This window comes from Tenrec ecaudatus, unplaced genomic scaffold, assembly GCF_050624435.1.
Source record: "Tenrec ecaudatus isolate mTenEca1 unplaced genomic scaffold, mTenEca1.hap1 Scaffold_47, whole genome shotgun sequence".
Taxonomy (NCBI): Eukaryota; Metazoa; Chordata; class Mammalia; order Afrosoricida; family Tenrecidae; genus Tenrec; species Tenrec ecaudatus.
Window position 1 is genome coordinate 657,259 of NW_027459378.1, and position 8,656 is coordinate 665,914.

General features: G+C 41.0%; 1 pseudogene; it reads right to left on the bottom strand.

The window, feature by feature from the left end:
* Positions 1–7,168: 7,168 nt before the first annotated feature.
* Positions 7,169–8,243, bottom strand: LOC142436610 (transcriptional repressor protein YY1 pseudogene; annotated as a pseudogene).
* Between the last annotated feature and the right edge of the window lie 413 nt (positions 8,244–8,656).

Here is an 8,656-nt window from a genome sequence, read left to right on the forward strand (position 1 = left end):
CATATGCAAAGATGTTTTCATAAATGAGACATTCAATTTCATAAACTTGATAATGTATCATTGAAGAGAGTCATTGGGTTGGTTTAACATGGTTAAACTTGTTGACAGGGATGCTCAAAGGGCTTTCCTCAGTTGAATATTATTTTATTCATTGTAATATTGTACTTATTGTATGTGCAAAAATATACTCATATTTTGTAGCCAAAGAATGTGAGGATAAAAAGTTACCCACAGATTTTCCTAATTCCAATAAATGTAAGCTTGAGAAAATATCCAGAAATCAATCTTCTTCAAAATTTTCAAACTGGGCACTGGTATGTATTGACGCAAAACTTTCTTGAACAGGCCAATAATATTGATACAACTAAAATAACTTATCTCTAATTTGGAAAGTCTTGTTCTAACATGGAAACTGTACAGATGAAAATGTATGCTTTACTGAAAATGTGCAATTCGCTACATTTTTATATAGAAAACTCCACAATATTTACACGTTACTTACTTATTTTATACCTTATAAATAAACATACTCATTTTTTCCCAGCAAAAAGTATCAGATAACTCCTAGACACTGTCAATCGGGGTTTTTTTTTTGCCATTAACTATGAATGCAAAATCACTTACCATCCGTTGTGAATCCATTGCATTAAAATATCCTCAAATGAGTAATACATTAAAAAGATATAATTAAACCAATACCTTTATATTTGTTTTTTTAATCATTTTATTGGGACTCATACAACTTTTAATCACAATCCACATATACATCAATTGTGCAAAGCATATTTTTACATTCTTTGTCCTCATCATTCTCAAAACATATATTCTCCACTTCAGCCCCTGGCATCAGCTCCTCATTTTTCCCCTCCCTTCCCGCCTCCCTCATGAACCCATTATTATTTTGTCATATCTTATACTGTCCAAGTCTCCATTCACCCACTTTTCTGTTGTCTATCACCTAGGGAGGAGGTTATATGTGGACCCCTGGAACCGGTTCCCCCTTTCCACCCCCACTCCCTCCCCTCTCCCAGTATCACCACTCACACCACTGGTCCTGAAGGGATCATCCGCCCTGGATTCCCTGTGTTTCCAGTTCCTATCTCTACCAGTGTACATCCTCTGTTCTTCCCAGATTTGTAAAGTAGAATTGGGATTATGATAGTGTGCATTGGGCGCAGGGGGGGTGGGGGGGAGAAGAATTTGGAACTAGAGGAAAGTTATATGTTTCATTGTTGCTACACTGCACCCTGACTGGCTTGTCGCCTCCCCTTGACCCTTCCATTAGGGTATCATAAGTTGCCTACAGATGGGCTTTGGTTCCCCACTCCGAACTCCCCCTCATTCACAATGACAGGATATTTTGTTCTTTGATGCCTGCTACCTCATCCCTTCGACAACTCGTGATCACACAAGCTAGTGTACTTCTTCCATGTGGGCTTTGTTGCTTCTGAGCAAGATTGCCACTTGTTTATCTTCAAGCCTTTAAGACCCATATAGTCAATTGGTTTTCATTGGTCATTATGCTCTGCCACAATGTTATAGTGCCCTCTGAGTACGCATAAATTAAAATCGTGAAGTTTTAAGCAGTTAAAACCTGGAGAGAAAACATATTTAAAACGTAAAGGATGATCATGGTTGATCAATGAAAAGTGAAGTTAGCCAAAGAAGTAATTTACTAATGAACAAACCTGGTCTGATAATTGAGATTAACACAAAAAGTGTCATCAATTATTACATTTTCTAATGGAGCAAATACAGAGAACACAATGGCAGGCTGTGGGCTGTAAGTGTACCCTCATTTGATGTTAAATATCATCCCATTGTCTCTTATTTTTCTTCGGGTTCCCCATTCTCTTTAGGTTAAATTCTTACTTGCTACCATTTAAATGAATATTTGCCTGTGTGCATCTGTGTGTGTGTGCACGCGTGTGCATGTGTATGTGTGAGCAAAGATGTTCCTGGAGCTCCCAAGCATTAGCTAAGAATGCCTCCCTACAGCAACTTAGAGGAATCTACCTAGGGTCTAATCTGCCTTCAGCTGGACTAAACCAAGGATGGCTACATTATGTTGATTTACTAATCATGCTGAAGTAATTACAGGGGATTGTGATTTAACTGCTTTATTTCCCAGCTCACTCTCAGGACCCAGTGAGGCAGATAATTCAAGGTGCTGAAATTGGGGTGGATCGATCTCAGATCAGGCTGTGTTGTGTGGAAAGCCAGTGGATCATCCGTGCTTGAATGTTTTGTGTGTCCTAAAGGTAAGAGACCCTGGAACCTGAGCAGGGGGATCTATATTATAACAGGTATCCTCAGCCAGTAGACCTGTAAGACAGGCTCAGGGAGGAACAATGCGTTTGCCTCTGTAAGTCCCTGGGGTTGAACTCAAAGGTATTAATGTCCAGGCCAGCATCAGAGAGAGCTTAGGCCGCTGTTGTTATCAGGAGTAACTCTTCGAGGACTTAGGTCTTCAGAAGTGAAGAGCCCAGTGTGCTGTGTGTGGGGGTTCCTGGCACTGGACATACAGGGTGCCCCTGGAATTGATGCCTTTCCAGCTTGGGGGTGAAGATAGAGTTCCTACTTGCAGTATGTCTTGTGAGCTTAAGATGTTAGCTGACAAGACTCTCAAAGAGACATGGACCCAAATATTTTAGAGTTGCCAGCTCTCACTATTAAAGGGGGTGTGCAAATTCTTCCTCTGAGTCTTTTTACCTAGGGCTGAGAGAAAGGCCAAGATCAATTTTGAAAAGTGGAGTCATGGATTCCAATGTAAGCTCCTTAATTTGCTACCTCCTCCATCTCTGGTGACATGCATGTCCCCTGGGAATGAGGGGAACAAGGGGGTCGATGACAGAATAACCAGTAATTAATTTGTTTTATTTAATGTGGGTTTCACCCTATCCTCCGGGGATAAACCAGGTTAAATGGTGATCTACAAATTAGTGAATAAGTGCTATTGCACCCTCAGCATCTTGCTTATTGGGTAACATCCCTACATATGTTAGAAAAGACTCCTTGAGACCAAGACGCAAAGATCAGAAATCAACAAGGGGCCCGTGATAGCCCTTGACCATGACGTTGTTTGTCATATTTAAACTCTATATAACTTCTTTATTTTTCTAAGTTCCTTGAACCAGATTCAAATAACTTAAAATTAACTGAAAATATTTTTGTGATTCTTAGGTTTGTCTGCCAACCTACTCAAGTTCTTATTGCTTGCGTAAAATCTGAGAGAGAAAATAGCTCCACACACATAATTAGCAAGATGAGTTTTTGATGGATTAGATTTGGGGTTCTGTTTAGGCTTGTAAGTGTATTAGACTCAGAGTCTGTATTTAAGACTAGAACCTATATCCTGGGATTAATCAGTGTTCCAGGTTCAAGAACAATTGCGGAGGAATAGAAATAGGAATTAAGTGTCGTGAGTCAGATGTTCGTGGACATATTAAAGGGCTTTATGTTTTGAAGGTTTAATGCCTAACATATTGTATTTGGAGTTGATTAGAGGCTTATGTGTTAAGGTATAAGGATGTAGAGCTAAGGTTTTAAGATTCTTATTTTCGGAGTTGGGTTTCTCAATTTGAGATTTAGGATCATTAAGTTAGGTTTAAGGTTATAAAATAAAATTTACCCTGTTACCTGATTTAAAAACTGGGATAAATGCATTATAGGTTAAGAGAGTATGGTGGTCGGATTGGTTAAGCATGTTAAGACTATTGTGGGTATCAGGATATGCTCAGGGTGTTAGTAGAAGTTCTGGTGGTAAGGGGCTTTTTCATTTACTTAGGGGGGGTCAGTGCTTTAGGAAGTTGTTAGTAAGGAAGTTCAGCATGCTAATGTGTAAGGGTTAATGGTTTGGCAGTTGGAGATTAGCAATTAATGGTTAGAGTGTTCAATGCCAAAAATTATTTTTGTGTGTTGAAATGTAGCCTACAACTTTAAAAATATTTAATAGCTGTAGCATTTATGGTATATTTGGAATCTGTTACGTAAAGTATCATTAATTTATGATGATTCGAGGAATTACTATTTCTTCTCTTTGGAAGCCTCTTTTCTTCCTTTTAAAAAGTATTCCTTTTATGATTGGTCCATCTAGAAAATACTATAGAATTTTTAATACGGTATTGAAAGTGGAAATGTATGTTTGTCCTGCTTCTTAAGTGGGGTGTTTTTTTAATGAATATATTAGCACATCGAACTATACCTGTTTCATGTCACAGTTGTAGTTTTTTTACATGAAAAGCCTTTGACATTTTAAAACTAAATTATTTTATTGGGGCTCTTACAGCTCCTATTACAATCCACACATCAATTATAACTGGTACAATTGTATATACATTGCCATCATCATTTTCAAAATATTTTCGTTCTACTGGAGCCCTTGGTATCAGCTCCTCTTTTTTTCCCTCCCTCCACCACCTTTCTTCCCTCATGACCACTTGATGAATTTTAAATTATTATTGTTTTCATATCTTACACAATCTGCTATTTTCCTTCACCCACTTCCTGTTGTTCATTCCCCTGGGGGAATGTTATAAGATGATCTTTGCAATCGGTTCCCCTTTCTCCCCCTTGTGGCCCCATCTTTCCCCTACCTTCATGGTATCATTACTCCCATTATTGTTCTTAGGGGTTTATCTCTCCTGGATTCCATGTACTATGTTGAGAGCTTTTATCTGTACCAGTGTACATACTCTGGTCTAGCCAAATTTGTAATGTAAAACTGGGGTCATCATAGTGAGGTGGAGCAAGCTTTAAAAAACGGAAGGAATGTTATATGTTCCATAGGTGCTATACTGTACCCTGGGTGGCTCATCCTTTCCTTGTGACCCTTCTGTGAGAGGATGTTCAATTGTTTACAGATGGACTTTGGGTCGCCAATCTGACACCCTTTGTTCCCATTGATATGATTTTTTGTTTGGGGTATTCTGATGCCCGATACCTGATCCCATGAACACCTTGTGGTCACACAGACTGGTGTGCTTCTTCCATGTGGGCATTGCTGCTTCTCAGATAGACGGCCTCTTGTTTAACTTCAAGCCTTTAAGATTCCAGTCTCTATATCTTTTGATAGCCAGGCATCACCAGCTTTCTTCACATTTGCTTATACACCCTTTTTGACTCAAGCAATTCTGCTGGGAAGATGAGAATCACAGAATGCCAGGTTATTAGCTTGCATTGAGGGAGGACTTGAGAAGAGGCCCAATGCCTTTGATTTTTAAATGTTCCTATTTTGTTTCTGTGCCTACTTAGACAGTTGACCCTCTTTTCTGTCAATGGGCTTATTACAGTGCTAATTTTCTCATGTAAAATGGGCTCTGGGACAAATTTCAATTCATCGTGGTATATAATCATTTTAATATGTTGTCTGAATCTGTTCCAAATATTTTAAAGAAATTTTAGTGTATATCCATTATCAGTATTGGGTTACAGTTTTCTTGCAGTATCATTATCTAACATTGGTGTCAGAGTATTTACTGGTCTGATAGAAAGTATTGGTTACCAAGGACTCAAGTAGAAAGAAAATGTTTTGAGAATGATGATGGCAACAACTGTACTAATGTGCTTGATACAGTGGATGTATATATGGATTGTGATAAGAGTTGTACGAACCCCCAATACAATGATTTTTTTTAAAAAGAAAGTATTGAAGTAGTGGTAAGTGTCCTCTCACAACCATTGTTATATCTACACTCAATAACTTGAACTTAAACTACAAAACACTAAAGCGGTGTTTATTCATACCATCTCAGTACTCCGTATTAAGCTTTAATCTATGGTCTGTTTATGCTAGAAGTTTCTCCTGGGATTTTACTTCAATTCAATTGATTATAGCCCTTGCAAGCAACCTAAAACTCATTCAACTACCATTGATTCCAGGAACTGGCTGGACCCTCTGATCTTCCAGCTGACTCCTCATTCTAGAGGACTACATGATTTACACTCCCCTTGCCAGGAAAATAGTGACTAACACCTAATCATTGTGTGATGCCTGCAAAACAGAGCCCCAGTTTGGGAAAATACTCTGCCATATGACATGCTGTATGGATCTTAGAAAATGTCCTACAGCTCACCTCCAGAAGAATGTTATAAATCAATGAGGGGCAGCAATTTCTCAGTGAGTTTTGCATCACCTTTATTTTATTAGTTTTTTTTTAAATAAAAGAAACCCATTCTTTTTTTTTTTAAGGAAAACTTGACTTGCTTTATTTAGCTTCCAATTTCTGGGAGGCTCAAGAATTAGGATAATTCTGGACAACAGAAGACAACAAGACTGTGCTTACAGAGCTCGTTCTGCCATTCCTGTCTGTAGGACCACCGTTTAATTGTCGCCCTCCCTGTGACATGGTGTGCATGCACATCTGATAGTCAAAGTACAGTATACTCTACAACCAAGCACCACATTCTGTAACTCAACAAGCAAAGGGAGCACACGCAACGTCAGCATCTGGCAGTATTTTTTGGAGAGGAAAAAAGGTAACTAAAATGGGTTTAAATTAACACCATGAAATCACATCTAATATTTGATACTACATGATTCAATACAGCTATACAATTATACAAAATGTGTTGACATCAAAGAATACAACCAAAATTAAGATAGCAAACAGAACCTATATAATATTTTTTGTACAGGAAAATACTTTTGAAGTATGCATGTAACTGCCCATTCTTTTAAAGAAAATATACTACAAGCAAAGTTATCAACCTCCAGAAAAATCACACAGCATTACTAAGCATATCCCCCAAAAGTGTACAATATGCACACTTGGAGAATACAAAATTTAAAAAATTGTAAGCAACAGGTGAGATCCATATTTATAAAAATGTGAAAAGAAGTTCCGTTTTTAGTACTGTCATATAACGAATTGTCTTTTGATGCGAAGTTCATGAACTGTTCGCCTGCTGGGAGTACACTTTACAAAAACACTATTTTTTTTTTGAAACGAGATTACGGAGCAAGATAGGGTATCTTAACAATGTCATCTTAATAAAGTTTGTGTTTTTAAAATGTTTACTACTTTATCAAAACATGTCCCTTAGGTATGTAGGATTCATTTTTAAAATTCTTTCCTGGAAACAATCTACAAAGGAGAGGCGCGTTGTCTGCCAGTCACTTCTGGAAAAGGCTTCTGGAGCTGAGAAGGAGCTACCTTCTCACGGTTTCTCACTGCTTGTTTTTGGCCTTAGCGTGTATTAAGATGTGAGATTTCAGGTCAGTAGACTCAGCAAACTTCTTGTTCACCTAGGGCCTGTCTCCCGCGTGGATCTGCACGTCTGTGCACAAATTGAAGTCCAGGGAAACCGCTTCCCACAGCCTTCAAACTTATACTGAAAGGGCTTGTCTCCAGTGCGAAGCAGTTGGTGTCGTTTAGCTTTGAGCTCTCGACAAAAGCCTTGCCGCACTCGGCACAGAGGTGGACGCAGGGCCGTGGGTGTCCAGGTGCCTCCTCCTGGCTGAGCTGTCCCTGAGCACCTTCGGGCATCCTTTGTGAGGGCAAGCTATTGTTCTCGGAGCATCATCTTCTTGAATTTTTCTTGGCTTCATTCTGGCAAATTCTGCCAGCTGTTTGGGGTCCAAGAGGTTGATGCCGGGGATCCCTCCGGGCGGGAGCATCTTTCCCATCATGTACTCCGATTAGTCAGGAGGGGAGTTCTCCCCAATGATCTGCTCCCCAGCCAGTCTCATGGTCAAGACCTTTTTTTTCATCTGACGACCATAGGGTGACAGAGAACTGGTCCTCCAGCGTCTTGATTGATCTGCACCTGCTCATGCTCCCACTTCTTGTTGCCCGCATCGCCCCTGCCGGTGCCGCCGCCCCACAAGAGCTGTCGCTACCGCTGCTCTTGCGGCCGATGTAGTCATCGTCGTCCTCTTCGCCAATGCTGGCCGGCGCTGGAACTGGGATCGGGATCTGGCCCTCGAAGCCTTCCTCGGCGCCGACCACCAACTCACGTGTCTGCACCAGGATTGCCTCCTGGTGGTGGTGCACCTGGCTCGGGTCCACGGTGACCGGCGGCTGTAGCGCGATCATGGACTGCTGCTGCTGCTGGTGGTAGCCGGTGTGCCCATGGCCGCTCCCGCCTCCGCGATCGTCCCAGTCCACGTCCTCCTCGCCCACCACCGTGGTCTCGATGGTCTCCACCTGGATGGTCTCCACCTCGATCTCACACAGCTCCACGATCTCGGCTGGCATCTCCGGGCCATCCATGGCGCTGTAGAGGGTGTTGCCCGAGGCCATGGCTCCGGGTTCCCGGCTCCCGGCTGTACGAGGAGGCGTCCCGCAGCGGGGAAGGAAGGCAGAGGGAAGAACGCAGTGAGTGGGCAGGGCCCATTCCTTCTTTTAAACTAGAACTTAAATTCCAGTGAATGTCTCCTGAGCTTTTGTGCATTTGATGGCATGGAAATAACTTTTGTAAACATAACTATTTAGCATTTTGTGCACGCCTTGGGTGTTGATTAGTAATTTCTGAGGCTCTTGTTGTTGATAGTTCTGATGGTGTCCATTCTATCTTACAGGGACCTTATGCACAAGGGAATGAAACTCTGCCCACCCCTGCAGCATCCTCACAGTTTAGGATGAACCCATTGCTTCAGTCACTGTGTCAATCCATGTAGTCGAGGGATTCCTATTTGTCACTGCCCCTCTAATTT